Source organism: Jaculus jaculus, chromosome 4, assembly GCF_020740685.1.
Source record: "Jaculus jaculus isolate mJacJac1 chromosome 4, mJacJac1.mat.Y.cur, whole genome shotgun sequence".
NCBI lineage: Eukaryota > Metazoa > Chordata > Mammalia > Rodentia > Dipodidae > Jaculus > Jaculus jaculus.
In genome coordinates this window covers 93,304,865-93,328,467 of record NC_059105.1, presented here as the reverse complement: position 1 = coordinate 93,328,467, position 23,603 = coordinate 93,304,865, and positions in this window count along the sequence as shown.

The window sequence follows — 23,603 nt, the reverse complement described above, 5'->3', positions numbered from 1 at the left end:
TGTATTGGTCCATTAAAAACATTGGGTGGCAAAGGAATAAGAATTCACAGAGAAAAAAAACTGTGCATTTCATTGTCTATATGGCTTTATGACCAACACTCAGTTTCTAGCTTTTGATCCCTTACCATGCATTAAATCCTACATTAAGGAGCAGCACACCAGAATTAGTGCAAGAATGATGTGCTGGTAAACAGCTGCCCTGAAAGTATGCTGAGGTGGAGAGGCACTACTGCCATTTCCAAAAACATGAAGGATACCTCCAAGTACTGAAAATCAGACTCTCAGTTTAGAAAATTATAAAATACACATATGGTTGAATATTATGTAGTCATTCAAAATAATGAGAGAACAAATTTGACATAATTTTTGTTTATTTTTATTTATTTATTTGAAAGCTACAGACAAAGAAAGAGACAGACAGACAGAGAGACAGAGAGAAAGAGAGAAAATGGGTGGGCCAGGGCCTCCAGCCACTGCAAACAAACTCCAGACATGTGTACCTCCTTGTGTATCTGGCTAACATGGGTCCTGGGGAATTGAGCCTCAAACTGGGGTCCTTAGGCTTCACAGGCAAGTGCTTAACCACTAAGCCATCTCTCCAGCCCATAAATGTTTTGATATAGAAAGAAATCCATGATATGATTATAATGTTTTTGTATGTATATGTATGTTTCTAAAATATTTAAAATACTATAAGAAGTGCATTTTATGTTTATGTTTGGTCATACATATGCATATTCAGATTCAAATATTGTGTAATATGGATATGCATCCATGTCTGTATACGTATGTATGAATTGCCTATATTTATGTCTTCACTTGATGTGTCTGTCTGTGCTGCCAAACATTTAGACATGAATGAAAAAACATCTGTAAAGATTTAAGCAAATTTAAAATACTTTTGTTTATTTATTTGTGAGAGAGAAAGAGGGAGGGGATAGAAACAAAGAGAGAAAGAGACTAAAGGAGAGAACATGAGTATAATAGGGCTGCCTGCTACTGTAAAGGAACACCAGATACATGTGCCACTTTGTGCATCTGACTTTACATAGGTAATGAGGAATTGAACCTAGGCATCCGGATTTGCAAACAAGTGCCTTTAACCACTGAATCGTCTATCCCTTAAAAAATTTAGAATATTGGTTACATTTTCCTTTGTGGAAAAAGACATTGAGGAGTAGTGGGGGAAAAGTCTACTTACTCATCTTTGTAATTTAATTTAAAAAAATAATGGAAACTCTTTTGAAAACCCCAATAATATTTTATATTCCAAGATTTAAAAATATTGCTTTTATTTATTTATTTGAGAGAAAGGGAGAGGCGAGACACACAGAGTGAAAAAGAGAATGGGAGCACCAGGGCCTCCTGCTACTGCAAACTCCCAGACATATGCACCAATTTGTGCATCTGGCTTTACATGGGTGCTGGGGAATTGAACCCAGGCCATCAGGCTTTGAAACTGAGTGCCTTTAACCACTAAGCAATCTCTCCAGCCCTATTAGAAGACTTTTAATGTCACCAAAATTAGATCCAAATAATACAGCAATATGTTTATCACTGACTTTTGAAACATTGAGAAAGGAAAATATATCTGGAGAAGGAAAGGTTTGAACAACTCCATTAATGATCTAGGGGTACCTCTTCAAGTAAATAATAATACAGCAGAATATTAAAATATCTCAATTACATCTGCAAAAATGATTATACATGCCACCCCCAACATAAAATCCAAGAAAATGCATTTTCATATTAACTTCAGGGACCACTCTTAAGTATTTCCCCTTGTATTTCTGGCTGTGTATTTTGATTGTGTTTTCACTGGACTCAGATTTTCTTATGTTGTTTTCACTGGAACTGTACAAAGTGTATCTGGTTTTGTTTCTAGTATTTTCTTCTCCCTCTCTGCTCACATCATCTAGTGTCAGAGCCAGAAGAAACATTAATAACAAGGTGCTGACTTTGACCTACATTTTTCATGTCAGTACTTAGCCCATGGAATATCTGCCAAAGACTTTACTAACCCAACATGATTTTGATGCACATAAATGTAACCTATTAATACTAAGTAAATCAGTATCTTCCAACCAAATTCCTTTTAGCTAGATTCCCAAATGCATATTGAGAACCAAAATCATTGAGCATTATGACAAGGGGGAGGGGCTGTGAATTTGAGTGAGCAGAGACAGAGAGGCAGCCCTAACCTTCATAATTAAAATGTGTTGCTGTCACAAATTTTGCAAAATCACATGATCATGTCAGCCTTTTGCACGGGTTTGTGGAAGATGCCCACACAAGGTAGGGACCTTGGATATAAAGCTTCATCAGTTTCCCAGCAAATTTGCCTCTAGGACCATTAAAGATGGACACACACACACACACACACTGGAATAAAAGAGCTGTCAAAGGATGTAGGAGAAAAAATAAGTTAGTAAAGTATCTCAGGAATCAAATGAAGAAGTTTTTCTAAATGGTGATAGGAAACTATGTCGAATTTTGCAGACAGATTGACCAACAGAAAAAGAAAAATGATAGAATCTGACAGCATGCAGTCCATTGCTGACTTTGACAAGCTGTGTAGGTTATTAGAGGCCAAACATGAAGCCTGTGCATGTGAGAGGGCAGAACTACAACTTACTCAGTTACTCTTAAGGCAAGACTTGCCTTCCATTTTTTGACACCTTCAATTTATGCCATATGGTATAACTTCTTGGTGTGAGTCATCCAACCTAAAGAAAGTATGGCTTCTCATGTTTTCATGTTTTATTACTTTTCTAAGGATGGGGATGTTTTCATCTCATGTTTTCAAAGCCTGCAATACAGAAAATACTGAGCAAATATTTATTGACTGAATCAATATACATTTCTAATACAGATTGGTTTATATCTTGTACCCTGTTGTTTTGTTTTGCTTTGTTTTGCTGTTTTTGTGAAGTAGATTCTCACTGTAGGCCAGGCTGACCTGGAATTTATTATATAGTCTCAGGATGGCCTCAAACTCTCAGCAATCTTCCTACCTCTGCCTCCCAAGTGCTGGGATTAAAGGCATGCACTGCCATGCCCAGCTAAAAGGTTTTTTGTTTGTATATATACCCTATTTAAAAGAAAGAACTTTACTTTTTTGAAAGAGGACAAAATAGGAACTAAAATCTTTGGAGAGAGAGAGGAAGGAAATTGATTGAATAATTGAACAATGAATTCTTGCCAGGTATAGGTACAGTGACTCTTGTCTATTATCTCAGCACTTAGTAAGCTGAGGAAGGAGGATTTCCATGAGTTTGAGGCCAGACTGAGCTATGTTGTGAGGTTCAGGAGGCAGTGTGAGACTTTGTCTTTAAAAAATATACATTCTTTTTTATTAGTTATGTACACAGTGTGTATACAGCCATATTGGTACCCTTGTCAGCCTCCTCCCTGTCATTCCCCCTCTGCAGGGACCCTTCTTGTTGGGGAATGTGGGTCACGTACTGTGGGGTTAGCCATCAGTTATGAGTAAGAGGCAATGTCTTTGTGCATAATGTGCCAACATGTGGCTCTAACAAACCTTCTGCCTCCTCTTCCACAAATTTTCTGACCCATGTTGGATTTGTTTTAGGTCTGCTTCTATGATGAGGTCTTGGGGGCCTCTTTGTCTCTGGATATCTGGCTTGGTAGGAGTTGGATGTTCTCTCTGTCCATCTCTTTCACCCTTGTGCTGGTACCACGTTCACCAAAAATGCAGCACTCTTGCTCATTTCCTCAGTTACTCTTGGTTTCAGCTAGGGCCCTGATGAAATGCAATTGACTGATTCTCCCCTCAAGATATGCCTCCATTTGAAAAAGAGAAGCAAATTTTCCAGGGGAGAGTAAAGTCAGCACCAGATAAATGGGATAATTATTATCATTTTAGAGAAAATTTAATAGGTGTAGGCCTTCTTGTATCCCATGATTGGTGGAAGCTTGACAATGAAGAGTGGCTTGTTTTGTGGATATGGTTCTGACTTGTTTCCCAGTTCTGGCTATAGATTCCATCCCACTGAGCAGATCCATTAGCCAAATCAAGAGCAGTTGGTTACCCACCATGGCTCTATGCCACTATTGCACTTGTGTGAGAATCACATCAGGTTGTTTCCTGCTGAGTAGGTTAGACCACGAGTTGCTTGGACAGATGTTGGTCATTTTCCCCTAGTCTCTCATGTAGTACCTTCTGGCACTAGATGAGCTAACTGTCTGGGGAGTGACTCTCTTTCAGATTCTAGCCAGATCACTCCATGCTCCATACCAACAGCATATAGTGTCTTCAGCAGTAGGGTCTTACCTCTACCCTTTGGTGGGTCATCAAGTACTGTGACAGAAATCTGTACATTTTGGGAAACCTGGTAAGCCTCTCTGATCAACAGCTCATTGCAGATTTTAATCACATGCTAGTACTGGGAGTTACAGACCAGCACCAAGGAAAAGAAGGACGAAAAAAATAGGTAATATGAAAAAGAGAAAAGAGAAAGAAGAAGGGGGCAGAGAGAGAGAAAGAGAGAAAGAGAAGATTATGGTTAGTCTTCATCATACCCTCTGCAGGGCCCTGTGTGTCAGGTGTTTCCTGTAAGGACCTGATAAAGGTTCTACCAATTAGTCTGTCTTTTGGGATGTGGAATTTTATGGTACCACTGCCATATATATTCTTAATGAATGGAAATGGGAAATGTTGTACTAAGTGAAATAACCCAAGCACACAAAAACAATTTCATGCTCTCTCTCAAATGTTGGTCCTACCTTTGAATGCTTATGTTTTGGGCTCTGAAAGGCCCAGGCGTGAGGCCTAGTGGAACTTCCTGAGCCCAGCTAAAGTTTGGCGATCTGTCTCTGGCCAGCTAGGACTCAGCAAGACACCTAATGGCTTCTGGCCTGCCACCTCCTCGTGGCAATTGTAATTACCATTTCAATAGTTACAATTTACTATTGGCCCTTACCTCTTCCCCCATCCTAAAATCCCCCGCCTTCTTCCCCAACATGATATAGGCAACTGCTCAGAGTAATAAAGCTAGTTGTTTCTGCGAGTTCCTGCTTCAAAAAGACTCCTGACTCAGTGTGGTTTATCTCCTGTGGCCAGGAGAGGTCTGGGTCGTCCAAAGCTCATCATCCTTCCAACCCCTAGGGAGGAACCAGCAGGCCTGGTCCTTCCCTCAACACTACCCAACCGGAAAGGAGTCCCACACTTATGTGGTTGTATATAAGGGGATGTGACGGTGGGTATAGACTATGAAACTATATGGGAGTTCACAAGAAGGGAGCAAGAGGTACTGAGAAAGGGGGTAAGGCAAAAGGACTCACACATATGACAGGAAAGTGAACTGGATTATAGTTGGGGGATGCACAAAAGGGAAATGGGTTATGGGAGAGAAAGGAGAGCAGGAAATTTGTTTGAAAATACCATAATGAAACCTAATTCTTTGTGTGACAACAAAAATAAAAATATAAAACATTCATTCTTAAATTCAGTGTAATAAATTTCAAATAACAATTATTGAACACCACTTCCTAGACCAGCCAAAAAAAGAACTCAAAATGAAAAAGGCATTTCCCAAACAAAACATGGAGTCATTTAAGGTAATTTGGTAACTAACATGATAGATGTCTGGGGTTCCAGGAATAAGGCGAGATAGGGCATGAAGAAGCCTCTCAGAGGTAGAACTGAAGTTTAAGGTTAGAAATTAGCCAGGTAAAGAGAAATCCAGTCCAAACACTTTGTACATATATAAGGAATGCAAGAAGTGTGGAAACATCAGAGATGGAGAATAGCAAGGTCCATTTAATAAATTTTTAAACCCAAGGGATGCAAAAACACTCAAGAATATGCCTGAAGATGGCATACACAGTAGCAATGCTATGAAGAAGTTAAGCAAGTCAGAATTATGTGGCAAGCAGAAAACTCTGATTCCATATATCTCTTGATAATTAGAATACGCCTCCTCATTTAACTTCCAATATCCTATTTCCAAATAATAAGCAGATTCTTTACTTCCTTGCTAGGACTTCCTTGCTGTTCACCTGTCCTGGTAACCCCTGCCTTACACTGCCCCACAGTCCCAGAAAGTTCTGGAAGTAAATCTCACCGCAGCTGCAGTGAAGTCACAGCGTGTCTGCTGACTACTAGAGAGTGAAAACAAATAGCAGCCATGTGCTGGCCACACATTCCAATGGGGATCCTGCCATCTGTCTTTGTGTTCATACAGTCATTCAGATTTCCAGTTCATACCAGCTACATGCCACTTCCAAGCAGAACTTGGAACAGTGAGCAGAGAGAAAGTTCATGGGCAGCACTGAGCTTTGGGGAGTGTAGCATGCTCCCACAGAAGAAGCACAGTCAGGGTAGAATAATAGCAATTGTGGTAATCAGAATGTCCCACGGTAACAAGCAGAGCTGTGGGCAGTGAAGGCAATGAAAGCACGAGCCCAAAGCCTAGTGCAGTATTACAAAGCCTGACACTGGACAATGGGGAGACCAAAAACAGAACAGGTCTTTTCTTGTAGGCTCTTTAATCCTTACCATAGGATTAAAAAAAGGTTTGGATTATCATCCCTTTTATGACTTAAATTGTGTCTCAAAAAATATATGTTGGACTTCCGGTTAAGATGGCGGCGTAGGTACCACGCCAAAGCAGCCTAGGGGGGAAAAAGACCAAAAAACGCAGCAAAATACACGTTTTTACTAAAAAGTGAGGTGTATAGGAAATTGAGGCGGCAGCGGAGAAGTAGAAGAGTTATAGAGCAGCCAGAGCCCGCACAGGCGGGATAAGCGGCTCCAGCGGCTCAGGCAGCTCGGCCAAACGCCGCAGCTGCGGCGCAGCAGAAAACCGCCAGACCAGCTCGAGCCGCAGGAAAAGCCAGGTGCGGGATTTTCCCCTCACACTGCGCTCACCGCAACTTGGGAAACGTGAGGGGAGAGCGGCAGCGAGCAGGGGAGGAGAAGACCGCGAGGTAGAACACGTGGAGCAGCGAGACAACCAGAGAAGCCGCGGCTCCCTCCCCTCCCCCACCGCCTGAGCCCAGCTCCAGCGAACACAGCAGCGGCCCGGGACCCGGCCACGCCAACTTGGGCTGACGGCGGGACCCAAGCAGGAGCAGAGTTCGGCAGCAACTTCAGCGGCTCCAGCACCGGTACCAGCGGCCCCACCAGCAGCGGACCTAGGAGCGGCAGCGGCGGCAGATCCCGCAGCAGCGGCTTCGGGGGGAGCAGCGGTGGTGTTCACGGGTGGCAGCTTCAGCAGTGGTGGTGGCTCCGGTGGCGGCAGCTATAGGAGCAGCGGAGGAAGCAGCAGCGGCTCGGTTTGCCCCATAGGAGAAGCAAGTGCCCAGCTCCAGAAATCAGAACAGCAGCCCGACGACCCAGGCAGCAACTTGACTGAGACCAAAATCACCCAAGGTAACTGGGATTGCACCAGGGAAGGGTCTCACTGGTCACAAGCTGACTTGGATCCCTCAACAGACCAGAAATCTAAACCTCTTTGTTGATAGAAGATCTGGTCATTATAATAACTACTCTTGCATACATACTCGGGGCTGTTTTTGATTGAATGTGTACAGTGTTTAGTTAAATTTTAGAATCTACCTGTATTTTATTCCACTCAGCCTGCTTGAATACTCCTATAGCAGGGAATCTCAACCCCTAAGAACATCTTTGTAGATACTCTGAGAGTCTTAAGAGCCGCACCTAATACCTTAAGGTCCTACCCTGAAAATATATTACATCAAATCAATTGATACAGCTAAGAATACACAGCTAGCTAGAAAATCCAAGCATAAACTTAATCCAAGATGCAAAAATATATACATTATAACACAAGAAACACTAAAAAGCAAGATGATATAAATCCACCTAAAAGTATTAATGCATCAGAAATGTCCTCCAGAGAGAAAGAGTTAGAGGAAATGCCTGAGAAAGAGTTCAAAAGAATAATTATAAATATGTTCCAAGAGGTCAAAGAACACATGAAAACAATCAAGGAAGAAATCAAAGAGGAAATCAAAGAGGAAATCAAAGGAATCAAAGAAGAGGCAGGACACCAATTTAATGAAATAAAGAAGGCAATACAAGACATAAATAGGGAAATAGAAATAATAAAGAAACACCAGTCAGAATTACTAGCAATGAAGAACACAGTTAATGAAATAAAAAACTCTGTAGAAAATCTCACCAGTAGGATGGATGAGGGAGAGGACAGAATATCTAAGCTAGAAGACCAGGTGGCAGACCTAATGCAGTCCAACAAAGAGAAAGACAAACTTATAGAAAAGTATGAGTGGGAATTTCAAGATATTCGGGACACTATGAAAAGATCCAATATAAGAATTCAGGGCATAGTAGAAGGAGAAGAACTCCACTCCAGAGGCATAGTAGGCATCTTCAACAAAATCATAGAGGAAAATTTCCCCCAATTTGCGAAAGAGGTGCCAATACAGATACAGGAAGCCTTTAGAACCCCAGCCAGACAAAACCCAGAAAGAACCTCCCCTCGCCATATTATAATCAAACTTCCAAACACACAAACCAAAGAAAAATTATTGAAAGCAGTTAGAGAGAAAAATCAAGTTACCTACAAAAGCAAGCCCATCAGGATTACAGCAGATTATTCAACACAAACTTTTAAAGCCAGAAGGGCTTGGAGTGATATATTCCAAGTTCTGAAAGATAAAAACTGTCAACCAAGGTTACTTTATCCTGCAAAGTTATCCATTCAAATAGATGGAGAAAAAAATACATTCCATGACAAAAGCAGGTTAAAGGAGTATTTGAAGACAAAACCAGCTCTACAGAAAATACTTGATAGAAGCCTCCATGCTGAACAAAAGGAAAAGCACACATATAAAGAACCTAGAAAAAACAAGCTATACTCAAATACCAGTTAACAGAAGAGAGCACAGGTAGAACAAGTAACACACACACACACACACACACAAATGGCAAACATAAATACACACCTTTCAATAATATCTCTTAATATCAACGGTCTCAATGCCCCAATGTAAAGACATAGATTTGCAGACTGGGTTAAAAAGCAGGATCCAACAATTTGTTGTCTCCAAGAAACTCACCTTTCTACAAAGGATAGACACTATCTTAGGATGAAAGGTTGGAAGACGGTGTTTCAAGCAAATGGGCCTAAAAAACAAGCAGGGGTTGCTATCCTAATATCAGACAGGGTAGACATTAGTCCGAAGTTAGTCAAGAAAGATAAGGAAGGTCACTTTATATTGATAAAGGGCACACTCCAACAGGAGGACATTACAATCCTAAACATATATGCACCTAACATGGGGGCTCCCAAATTCGTCAAACAAACACTATTAGAACTAAGGTCACAGATAACACCAAACACAGTGGTGGTGGGTGACTTTAACACCCCACTCTCATCAATTGACAGGTCATCCAGGGAAAGAATAAACAGAGAGGCATCTGGACAAAATGAGGTCATAGAAGGAATGGACCTAACAGATATATACAAGACATTTCATCCAAAGGCTGCAGAATATACATTCTTTTCAGCAGCACATGGAACATTCTCTAAAATAGACCATATATTAGGACATAAAGCAAATCTTAACAAATTCAGGAAAATTGAAATAATTCCTTGCATTCTATCTGACCACAATGGAATTAAACTACAAATCAGTAGCAAGAAAGGCTATAGAGCATACACAAAATCATGGAAACTAAACAATACACTACTAAATGATGAGTGGGTCAATGAAGAAATCAAAAAGGAAATCAAAAAATTTATAGAGTCAAATGATAATGAGAACACAACATACCAAAATCTCTGGGACACAATGAAGGCAGTTCTAAGAGGTAAATTTATAGACTTAAGTACCTATATTAAGAAATTAGAAAGGTCGTAAGTAAACGACCCAATGCTTCGCCTTAAATCCTTGGAAAAAGAATAAGAAGGCAAACCAAAAATTAGTAGACGGGAAGAAATAATAAAGATTAGGGCAGAAATTAATGAAATAGAAACAAAAAGAACAATCCAAAGAATTAATGAAACAAAGAGTTGGTTCTTTGAAAGGATAAACAAGATTGATAAACCCTTAGCAAATCTGACCAAAAGAAAGAGAGAAGAGACACAAATTAATAAAATCAGAGATGAACAAGGCAACATCACAACAGATTCCAGAGAAATTCAAAAAATCATAGGGACATACTACAAAAGCATATACTCAACAAAGTATGAAAATCTGAAAGAAATGGATGATTTCCTTGATCTATATGACCTACCTAAATTAAATCAAAATGAGATTAATCACTTAAATAGACCTATAACAAACATGGAGATCCGAACAGTTATCAATAATCTCCCAACTAAAAAAAGCCCAGGCCCGGATGGATTCACTGCTGAATTTTACCAGACTTTTAAGGAAGAGCTAACACCATTGCTTCTTAAGCTTTTCCAGGAAATAGAAAAAGAAGGAATTCTACCAAACTCCTTCTATGAGGCCAGCATCACCCTGATACCAAAACCAGGCAAAGATAGAACAAAAAAAGAAAATTACAGACCAATCTCCCTCATGAACATAGATGCAAAAATTCTCAACAAAATATTGGCAAACAGAATACAAGAGTATATCAAAAAGATCATTCACCCTGACCAAGTAGGCTTTATCCCAGAGATGCAGGGATGGTTCAACATACACAAATCTATAAATGTAATACATTACATAAACGGGTTGAAGGACAAAAATCACATGATCATTTCATTAGATGCAGAGAGAGCATATGACAAAATCCAACATCCCTTCATGATAAAAGTCCTACAGAGACTGGGAATAGAAGGAACATATCTCAATATAATAAAGGCTATTTATGACAAGCCTACAGCCAACATATTACTAAATGGGGAAAAACTGGAAGCTTTCCCACTAAAATCAGGAACAAGACAAGGGTGTCCACTGTCCCCACTTCTATTTAATATAGTTTTGGAAGTCTTAGCCATAGCAATAAGGCAAGAGACACACATAAAAGGGATACAAATTGGAAAGGAAGAAATCAAGTTATCATTATTTGCAGATGACATGATTCTATACATAAAGGACCCTAGAGACTCTAATAGCAAGCTGTTAGAGCTGATCAAAACCTACAGCAATGTAGCAGGATACAAAATAAATACACAGAAATCAGTAGCCTTCATATATGCTAACAACAAACACACAGAGGATGAAAGCAGAGAATCACTCCCATTCAAAATTGCATCAAAAAAAATAAAATACCTTGGAATAAACCTAACCAAGGAAGTAAAGAATCTCTACAATGAGAACTTTAAAACACTCAAGCGAGAAATTGCAGAAGACACTAGAAAGTGGAGAAACATCCCTTGTTCCTGGATTGGAAGAATCAATATTGTGAAAATGGCAATCTTACCTAAAGCAATCTACACATTTAATGCAATCCCTATCAAAATTCCAAAGGCTTTCTTCATGGAAATAGAAAAAAACAATCCAAAAATTCATTTGGAATCACAAAAAACCTCGAATATCTAAAATAATACTGAACAACAAAAAAGAGGCTGGTGGTATCACCATACCTGATTTTACCCTATACTACAGAGCCATAGTAACAAAAACAGCATGGTACTGGCACAAAAACAGACATGTAGATCAGTGGAACAGAATAGAGGACCCAGATGTAAGCCCAAGTAGCTATAGCCACCTGATATTCGATAAAAATGCTAAAAATTCTCATTGGAGAAGAGACAGCCTCTTCAGCAAATGGTGTTTTGAAAACTGGATATATATCTGCAGAAGGATGAAAATAGATTCTTCTCTCTCGCCATGCACAAGAATTAAGTCCAAATGGATTAAAGACCTTAACATCAGACCTGAAACTTTGAAACTGCTAGAGGAAAAAGTATTGGAAACCCTTCAACATATTGGTCTTGGCAAAGACTTTCTGAATACAACCCCAATTGCTCAGGCAATAAAACCACAGATTAACCACTGGGACCTAATGAAATTACAAAGATTTTGCACCGCAAAGGACACAGTGAAAAAAGCAAAGAGGCAACCTACAGAATGGGAAAAAATCTTCGCCAGCTATATATCTGATAGAGGATTAATATCTAGGATATACAAAGAACTCAAAAAGTTAAATAATAAGGAATCAAACAAGCCAATCAAAAAATGGGCTATGGAGCTAAATAGAGAGTTCTCAAAGGAAGAAATACGAATGGCATATAATCATCTAAAAAAATGTTCTACGTCACTAGTCATCAGGGAAATGCAGATTAAAACTACATTGAGATTCCATCTCACTCCTGTCAGATTGGCCACCATCATGAAAACAAATGATCATAAATGTTGGCGGGGATGTGGAAAAAAAGGAACCCTTCTTCACTGCTGGTGGGAATGCAATCTGGTCCAGCCATTGTGGAAAACAGTGTGGAGGTTCCTAAAACAGCTAGAGATTGATTTACCATATGACCCAGCTATAGCGCTCCTAGGCATATATCCAAAGGACTCATCTCATTTCCTTAGAAGTACATGCTCAATCATGTTTATTGCTGCTCAATTTATAATAGCTGGGAAATGGAACCTGCCTAGATGTCCCTCAACAGATGAGTGGATAATGAAGATGTGGTACATTTATACAATGGAGTTCTACTCAGCGGTAAGGAAAAATGAAGTTATGAAATTTGCAGAAAAATGGATGTACCTGGAAAGTATTATACTAAGTCAGGTAACCCAGGCCCAGAAAGCCAAGCGCCACATGTTCTCTCTCATATGTGGATCCTAGCTAGAGATGACTGGGCTTCTGCGTGAGAATGAAAACACTTAGTAGCAGAGGCCAGTAAGTTGAAAAGGAGACATAAAGGGTGGAGAAAGGAAGGGAGGAGGATACTTAATAGGTTGATATTGTATATATGTAATTACAATGATTGTAATGGCGAGGTAATATGATGGAGAATGGAATTTCAAACGGGAAAGTGTGGGGGTGGGGAGGGAGGGAATTACCATGGGATATATTTTATAATCATGAAAAATGTTAATAAAAATTAAAATAAATAAATAAATAAATAAATAAATAAATAAAACCAACCAATGGAGATATTTTGGTTCCAATAGGTACCACAAATGAGAGAAAACCAATGTTATTTGTCTTTCTGAAATTGGCTTAATTTGCTTAATATCATTAACTTGAATTGCATCCATTGTTCTGCAGCATAACTTTTTTCTTTGTGGCTGAAAATAAAATTCCCTTGTGTATATTTAAAAAATATATATATATGTTGAAGTTTTAATTCTTACTACCAGTAAATGTGGCCTTATTTGAAATTAAATTCCCTCTCTCCCGCCCCCCCTTCCTCTTTCCTTCTCTTCCTTCCTTCCTTCTTTCCTTCCTTATTTCTTCCCTCCTCTCTCTCTCCTTACCTTCCTCCCTCCTTTCCTTCCGTTCTTCCTAGTTTCCTTCCTTTCTCTCACTAGCTGTGGAAGCACGAGGACCTGAGTTTGATGCCTAGTACCCTTGCAATATGCTGAGCATTGCAATATATGACTACCACCCCAGTGCTGAGGGGGAAAGAGACCGGATGGTCCCTGGAACTCACTAATGCAGGCTAACTGAAAATCAATGAGCTCCAGGTTCAGCAAGAGACTCTGGCTCAATGAAATAAGGCAGAAGAATGATATAAAAGGATACTTGACATCCTCCTCTGACCTTTGCACAAAAGCTTATGAGGCACACACATCTGCACACATATGTGCATACACCAAATACACGTACAACATACTATAATAATGAGTGAGAAAAGGAGCGTTTTGTAAATATAGTGGGCATGCTGTGCTTCTGAGATCAAGATTGGAGTGATATAATGCCAAGAATTGGTAGCTATCATCAAAAGTTAGGAGACAGACATGGAATCAATTGTCCCTTTCAGTCTTCAAAAGCAACCAACCCTGTGGCGTCATGAGTAAACTATTACTCAATACATTTCTGTGGTTTTAATCCATTCAGTTTGTGGTGTTTTGTTGTACCATCCATATGGAACCAGAACTTCCACATCAGAAGATAAGGAAAGCAAATCTGCAAAGGCCAAGTGACTTGCTTATAATTTTTATAAAGAAAGAGCAAGACTTAGAACCCAACACTGTCTCACTCTGGGGCCCCAGATATCTTCTATCCTATCCTTCTCCTAATGTTGCTTTCTCATGAAGGGCTGCTCACATGAGGTTATAAAGCCCTTCTTAAAAAATTGCACTGTCAGATCTGGGAAGATAGCTCAGTAGTTAGAGGTGATTGCTTGCAAAGCTTGCTAGCCAAGTTCAATTCCCAAGTTGCCCACATAAGCTGGATATGAAAAGTGGCAAGTACCTGGTGTTTGTAGCAGGAAGAGATTCTGGGGCAGCCTACCTGCTCTCCCTGCCCCACCTCAACAGAAAACACGCACACACTGTAAACTGAAGTCAATGAAAAGAAAAATAAGAAAGCTGTGTCTGTTCTGCAAGACTATGCAACTGTTTGGAATTTCAGTGTGGAGAGACCAGAATGTTGTAAGTCCAAAGCCAACTTATATTGGACTATCTTTAGCCCCCTTAATAGCCAATTATTGCCCACTCTGTGTTTGACATAATATCTTTGTGACTAACAAGTAATCAGGTGAAACCTTTTTGGAATGTACTTACAGACCACTAGCTTTAAAGCCCATAGAAGAGATTTCTCTGCTTTCCTATAACCTACACACCTGATATTTCTTTCCACCAGTGTAGTTGTAAAGTACCTTGGGTTTTGATTTTCTTTTGTTCTATAACAATAAAACCTTCATGAAATTGCTAATACCCTGGAACATGGAATTAGGGTAAACTGAATATGTGTTCCTGGGCCATGGTCACTCATTTTTGGCTCCAGAATAAAGTGTCTCTTATCCCATCTAGTTAAGAGAGCTATTATCACCAATAACACACATACACACAAATTAAATTTTTAAAAAATCAATAAAAATATAAGTAGGTGATATTGAAATAAATTATATTTTTAATTTTTACAACATGTCATATCTACTATGGGACTCCAGACAGATTTCTTGGCACAGTATTTTTCTGACAACTGAATGAAAAAAATACTGAGAACAACCTATTATTCTTAACATGAGACTGAATATTCATATTTATTATCCATTATTAATAATACTAATAATCTTCACATATTCTTGAGAGAGCAATCTGAATGTTAACTGCAGTCAGCTTAGTCTCATCACACACAGACTCTGGTGTCACCTTCCCATAAAGAGCAACTGGAAATGAGCCTTAGTCAGATGTCTTGGTCCAGTGGATGGACAAATCACTTCACCACACGAATTCCTAAAGTTATAAAACCTCTTCAGTGGATGCTCTCAGCTCTACACTACACTCAGTTTATCTGTTGGTATCAACTGGTGTAGGGAATAAAGTATGTTTTGTCTTGAACTGTTCCCTACTCATGTTTCTTTCTCTAATGTGGTTTCATATAGCAGTATTCTGCTCTTCTCAGCTGAGTTAAGAATGTTTTTTCTCTGAAGACATCAAAACGGAAGTAGTTGTGTTCCTGAGTCTCCTAATATCCTCTCTTCCTGTTGGATGCACACAGATAAGGTTTATGGGATCCCATGGCTAGAAGGATCCTCCTGTGTAAGAGCATGAACTAAAACTGGTCTCACTACTTGGAGGTAGTGAGACCAGTACCTAACCCACCAGTAATATCCTCATGGGAACAGTTCATGGCATGTGTTTGCTTAGTCACTTGGTACTGACTGAAGTTTGTGCAGCAAATGCTTAGCCTTAATTGGTTTCTCACAGTGCTCATCATGATGACATGTCACACAGAAAGCTGCACATTTGGCCCTCTTTTCTGTGGGCACTTAGAGTTGTATTGATACTTAGAATTGTAACACTGAGGTGCAGAGTTAAATTGTTTGTTCTCACAGTCATTTCTTTTTTAACTGTTACAGGAGGGAAGAGATTAGAATGGCAGATGGGCTACTAAACCCATAACAATGCTGCTTAAAATTCTTGTTGTTTCTATTTCACACAAATTGGAATTTAATGAAAACACTTAAACATAAAATGTGTACAAACAGATGAACCTTGGGAAAAGCATCTCCTTCAGTAAAATGGAAAATATAGTAAAAAGAAAATTGGAGACTCAGGACCTTTGATAGACATTAACCACAGTTGTAGCAGGATCAAATTATATGTTAGTCATAGCTCTACACTACAGAAGTCTGTGTATATTATTATTGAACGAATGTTTTTTTCTAGATTATTGAAATCATATATCTTACAAAGCTAGAATTTTAAGATGCTGAAGTTGGTTTTAATATGTCAAGCATATTTTGGAATGCATTCTTTCTGAACATAAAACTGCAGAGTATATGTGAATGTGTCTAGAGTGTGTGCACATGCATGCACGTGAGTGTATGTGATGGTACATATTTGAAGCTTGCTACAAAGTTACCAATTCTCACTCTTTCAGAATGAGGTGCTTCCATTTATTGTCTCAATTTCAATCTGCCTGGGGCCTAAAATAAAGATAGTCACAATTGATTTCAGATGGATATTTAGAAACTCATTCAGATTCTTTCTGAGTCAATTAAATGATCACAACTTGGCAGCTCAGTAAATTTCCTGCTGGGAACTAGATTGCAAGAGAAAAAAATACAAATAAAGATATTATGTGCAATTGTCCAACAAGAGTCAAGCATTGTGGTTGCCATCATAATTGAAACACCTGTTCCCATACTTTCTGGTCCTCATTTTGAGTTCAAAATGAGAAAATTATTTTCATACTATATCTGTGGCATAATAAGAAATACATAGTTGGTATCTGCTGCTATTTCTCACACAGGATCCTTATAAAATCTTTGGCAATAAAAATCCTTATAATTTTCTGAGGAATAATAGTTTTAATGTTTTATCTAAGTATTAAATTCCTGACTCAGTGGTTTTTCAGACCCATAGGATCCTTGCAGTGATGAGTGCTAAGGAAATGGCTGGTGGCTGATCACCAGACAGAACAAGGCTTAACTAAAGCCCTTTAGTTGGAACGTTGAGCCCCACTTTATCTCTGGGAAAAAGAAGAGGGGCTGGAATTGAAATGATTAAGGACCAATGAGTTAATTAATCATTGTTACTTCATGAAATCTTTGTAAGGCTTCTAAACAATGGACACTGGCACACTTCTAGCTTGGTGAACACATCTATTTGCCAAGGGGATGGTTTACCTCAGTTCCACAAACCACAAAACTCCTCTGTTCATAACCCCTCCTGAACTTCCTCTACAGGTGAAGTTATCTGGCTGTTTACCTGCATTCTTTGTATGTTTTTTTTTTAATAATAATCCACTAATGTACATAAAATTTCCCTATGTTATGTAACTTGTTACAGTAAGTTGTCAAACTTAAAGAGAAAGTTGTGGGAAACCCTAATTTATAGCCAGGTGATGAGAAGCATAAGTGACAACTTGGAACTGATTCCTGAAGTGAGGACAGTCTTGTGGCAGTGGGCCCTTTACCTATGAGATCATTGACAACTCCAAAGAGTGAAAATAAGAATGGAGCTTAAGGATACATAGTGTCTGAAGAGTTGGAAAATGGGTTAGGGTGGGGAAAACTTTCACATATTTTAGGAACAGGAAAAGGTTGTTTGGGGGCTGGAGAGATAGCTTAGCTGTTAAGTGCTTGCCTGTGAAGCCTAAGGACCCCAGTTTGAGGCCCAATTCCCCAGGACCCACGTTAGCCAGATGCACAGGGGGGCTCACACATCTGGAGTTCGTTTGCAGTAGCTGGAGGCCCTGGTATGCCCATTCTTTCTGTCTGTCTCTCTCTCTCTCTGTCTGCTTCTCTGAAATAAATAAAAATAAAAAATAATTTAAAAAAAAAAGATTGTTTTGGACTGGAGAGATGGTTCAGTGGTTAAAAGCACTTAATACCCCAGTATCCATATAAAGGCTGCATAAAATGCTGTATGCATCTGAAGTTTGTTTGCAGTGGGAAGAGACACTAGCAGGCCAATTCTCTCCTTTCTCTCTCTCTCTTTATTTCTCTTTGTTTCTTTCTTTCTCTTCCTCTCTATCTCCCCTTGCAAATAAATAAATAATATTTTAAAAGGTTATTTTGTCCTTGAATATTAAGTGTTTTCTTTGTCTTTTATATAATAAGTGAGCCTGCATGGTACTGGCATTTATATCATAGCAGTCTTTCATTAGGCACATAATGAATCTGATTTAATCTGACGTTAACAATGATTTGGGTTTTTTTTTTCTTGTTGTTGCTCTACTTTGAGGTAAAGGAAAGGTCCTGCATATGGTCTTGAAGATACCTAGGAGTCAAATATAAGAGGGCATGCCATGCCATATTTGATAATCAAACAAAAGAATTATGTGAAACATTGTAGTATGATTTTATTGTTTTTCTAACTTTGGTCTGACTGTTGAAGTAATGTTTACATATTTCTTAACCCTTTCTAAAACTAATACAGGAGGGAGAGTGCAGATGAAGGTAACATGAAGGTCCATTATGTAGTGTCAGATTTTATACTTATTTTTACATAATAAAGTTTCAAAAATTGGTTGCAGCTTAAGTGTCATTTATGTGAAATTTTTAGGACTATAAGGTTTTCATGGAAGTAGCTCAAGAAAGAGCCACACAACACAATTGGCACTCAAACAAGAAGTGACAGAAACACAGATGAGTTGGGAAGCAGTGTTTTCCTGGTCCTTGTAATAGGTGGTGAGTTATGTAACTCAAGCTGATCTGTCTGAGGGTGGAACCTCCATGAGGGCGGTCCTGATATGACAGCCTTTCCCCACATGGTATCATGTGGATGGTGCACTTCCTTGCTATTGTGGAAGTTGCATGCTTCCTGCAGTTCATGTTAAGACACACAACCAAGACTGAGTCAACTGGGAATGGAGTGTCCTAAAAGGACTCCCAAGGAGTCCATCTTACTCTATGTGGTTTGGAGTGGCAGTTCTCATTGATGAATGGGGTCAGGCTCATGAGCATGAAATCACACCCGAAACAGCTGATGGACTAGAGAATATATTGCACCCCTAAAAGTAGTATGTATGGGACAGGATAGTTAACAGGATATATTGGCTGACATGTGACTTCTGCTTTAGAAAGTAAGACATGCAAATAAAGCTGAGCTATCTTCCCAGAAAGAGCTTGTCTGTGCAAATAAGGAATTTCAATGAATGCTTTTTAAGAAAAGCAGGTGAATGATAGCCTCTTTAGCCTCTGAGTTGTCAGGAAAAGTAGTGAGTTTTATGCAGGCAAAAGGCTATAGCAGGTAGACAAAGAAACATTACGTTTTATGCCAAAAGTATTAAAAAATTCTTTCCCTGTGTTCTTCCAAATCATAGAACTTATTGACTATCTCCTAGCTCATGAGTAAAGGATATTTGGAAGAAAATTAATATTTTCATTATTTTACAAGGTCAAAGAGATATATGTTCATTCTAATGAAATATTCTAATCAACTAATGCTTATCCTATTCATGAATCAAGTCAATATTTGGGAGGCAGAGACATGTAATGTCTCTAGAAAGAAACAACTTTCACCAGCCACAAACCTTCTACCTATAAACTTTATTGTAGAGCATTTTATTAATGTACTATAGTGGTTTGAATGTAAAATGTCCCCAATAGCCTTATATATTTGCAGTTATGACATTGTCTCCAGCTGGTAGAGTCTTTGAGAGGTGGAGGCGTGCAGGAGGCATGTTACTGTGGGAAGGCCTTAGACTTTTATGTTCCAGCTTTCACTACCATGATGAAGCTTCCTCATGAGACTATTAGCCAAAATGTTCCCTTTTCTCCCATCAGGTGCTTTTGGTAGAGTATTTTGTGCCAGCAATAAGAAGCTAACTATACCAATATAAACCTTCACTCATTGAGTCCAGGTTCTTAGATCTTGAGTGATTTCCACCCACACCGCCAAATTGTATTTTCATTATTAAAATAACATTCCAAAACATACACTAACATCAAAACTATTGAACTGTAATTTCAATGCCACAGATTTAGAGCCCCCACTCTGACAAGTGAGCTCATGACAACAGAGCTCAGGAAAAGGAGCAGACCTCATTAAGGGTCTGCTGAGATTAATGTACGAACAATAGGGAAGTGGACACAGATGAAGTAAACAACTCTTTCAAGCTTAACAGGAAAGAGAAAGAAAGAACAGCATAGTAGAGCCAAGAAGTTGAACTTGACTTAAGTTTCCACAAAGAGGTATAAAACTGTTTCCAGCTGGGCGTGGTGGCACACACCTGTAATCCCAGCACTCAGAAGGCAGAAGTAGGAGGATTGCCATGAGTTCAAGGCCACCCTGAGACTCCATAGTGAATTCCAGGTCAGCCTGAGCTAGAATGAGACCCTACCTCAAAAAAAAAAGTTTCCTAAATTAGTAAACTGACTCATGATTGTCTATCTGTTTTGCCTCCATCATCTTACCAACAGTTAAGGAATGACCCTTAGACTCTTCCATAAGGCATGCTTGTATGCTAATTATAGAGGAAAATGAAAAAGTTAGGTAGTCTGTTGGGTTGGCCTCTTTGAGATGATTTCATGGTTAAACAAGCAGAGCTTATTTATAAAAGCTACTCTAACTCTAGGCCTGTGGCAGTATCCACAGTGTCCATATGAAATGAAGCAGTTCTCACAAATAGTAATGCACGGACTTAGGTAGCAGATCCATGGTTCTGAGTGGACCTTCCAGTAATAAAGCATTAGCATTTGCCAGTTGATTCGTGGCAGCATTCCTCATGGAATGTAGTGAAGAGTTTGAGCAAAGCTTGTGCTTAAATCACAGGAAAGCCTATGTAGTCTGAATGACAGAACAGAGAGTACTACTAAATAGTAGTAATACTAGTAAATGAGGCAGGGCCCACTAGTGTATTAAGTACAGTGCCTAGGATTTGTTATACTTTCAGGCATCCGTGAAATGTTTCACCTTTAAATTTCTTTTAAAATCTAAAGAGAAAGTGTATATAATTATCACTTATATTGAACTGTGCCCAAGTTATCTCCTTTTAAAGTAATATAATTAATCTGGATGTTATGTTATGTTATGTTATGAAAGAAGCAGCCTACAGAGGAAACAATGACTAGAGTCCACCCGCATGGGCTCGAAGGGCACTGATCATGCTTGGATTCCTGGGCCCTGGCACACTGGACACCAGCTTCTGGTAAGGTCAGCACTAAGTTGACCACTTTTTGACCTTGGAATTACTCTTGAAAATGATATGAAAATCATGAGCCATTCAGGACTTGTGGAAGCAAATACTGTCAATTCAAATTCCCCTTGCACTAGAAGTGTCCGAGGGCAACAGTTAAAATAAGTAGAATGACAAGGCACAGACCTGTGAAGCCACCAAGCACTGGTGAGTCTACAAACTAAAGGCTGACCTTCAAAGGCCTGTTTATCCCATAGAAATGATTGACAAGAGTCACAGGTAATATAAAATCAGAAAGATGATTCCTGTCACACCACTGGTTTCTAAAAGCGAAATAGGACAGAAGGCGAGATGCTGATAGGGAAATAACAATCAAGAATGATGAAAGGAGAAAGAAGTTTTCTTGCTGAAAGGTTTACATGACTTTTAAACCCACTCCTTGAGCTTGTTCCCATCCATGAGACTACAAGAAGGAGGGAGTGTGGCAGCATTGGCCTTATCAATCATAAAAGCTATCAGCAAGACGGCTCCTGTGCGCTCCATCTGTGGGAATGAAAGCAGCCTGACTGCTCTGAAACACGCTAAGGAGAAACACAATCCTCTTCTCCAGACTCACTTTTCAGCTCAGCGTATGCTCAGGATGCCAGAGGCCATGGGTGGAAATGAGGATGTGACCAGCCACTCAAGCCAAAAACAGATCACTTTACAACAGACACCTGTACCAAAGGCTAAAATGAAAATTTCAAGACCATTTGTACCAACTGAGTACACTTTTAAACAGGACCTCAAATACCCATATTTAGCAGTTGGGCATGTATTATTTAAGGGTAACTTTTCTTTAATAAGACTTCTACCTCAAGGTATTGTAGTCTCGCCACCAAAAAATAAATAATACTTCCACTTAGTTTCATTTCAAAGTCATGTTTGCATTTGCCTTTGTTACCTACACAAGTATAAAATCAGAAAAGACAAAGCTATTTTTTGACTGATAAACTCATGACACAAAAATGTACTAAAGCTATTTACCATAAAGAGCTTTATAGGATCTCACCAAGAAACTCAGACATCTCTACACATATGTCTTAACTTTGAACTGTCTTTCCCCCTAGCAACAGAATCCAGTTGAAATTCCTTTCAGATGGTCAGTGTTAGAAAAATAAATACAATGAGATCTCCAGACAGCAGAATAACAATCCAAGTTGTCACAGTGGTGGCTGATCTGTCAATAAGGCTTTTGCTCAATGAAAAGTCCCTGGTGTAATTAAACATTTTCTAGGGCAGAGAAGAGTCATGAGTCATCCTACTAGAAACAATATCAAAGAAGATGGCAGAGATGGTGTTTACCAGGATCCTGTCACTCACAGTCAGCCTATATTTAGAATGGTTGAAGCTGAAATCAGAGCTATATTTGATGACAGATCCCTGGGCACAACTGGCCTATCGTGGGCTCAAAGTGCAGAATGAATAGTGTCACATCAGCTCTGGGTGCCCAATAACTCAGCACCTAGAATTCGAAGTAATCATGTCCTAGCCTTCAGACCCAATAGCTAAACTTAGTCTAGTAACTTCAAACCAAGTGTCAGTCAGGGTTTGGGGGAGTCCTAACATAAAACTGATATGGGGCCCTATCTTTGGATATGACACAGTTTTGGAGCTAGGAGCATGAGTGGAATCAAAGTGTCTTAAAATTTTATGTGGGTCATTAGCCACTACTTAATAATTCCATGTGAAATATTTTAAAAATATTAATAAAGACAATGAATTGTAAATGACTGAGTATGTGTAAAATAAAACTCTTAGAAGAAAGAAAACTAGAGATTAATTAAATCAATACATTGAATCTCCTTATTCTATCCAAACACATGACACTAGTTGGCATTTTAGCTCTATCTACTGCATGCAAAAGAATAGATTTAAGATCTCACAGTTTGAAATGTTATCTAAGATTAAAAGGAACTAAAAATATTAACATACTTTATTTTAAAATGAATAAAAGTTGTGTTTCATAGAGATATAAAACATTTTTAAAATATTTTAAGTTAGAACATTTTACAAAAACATGGGCAATATTCTTTCTTAAATTTTCACATCTATGTTTTGCTTATATCACATGTAGATAAAAGACTGATCAAAATGAATGGAGGACATTATTTATATTGACACAGAAAAAGAAAAAATGATAATAAAATGTTATGAACAAATAAATGTAATTTAAAATAAGAACACATGTGCCATTTTTGATAGTCATCAGAATTCTAAAGAAATACTATCCAAAGCTGAGGAGATGCAAAGTTTGTCATGACAGTCCAGGTTCAATTCCCCAGTCACCTATGAAAAGCTGTACAAGCATTTATTTGTAGTGGCAAGAGACCATGGTATCCACCCTTTCCACCATACACATGCAAAAATACTATATAGTATAGTAACACAT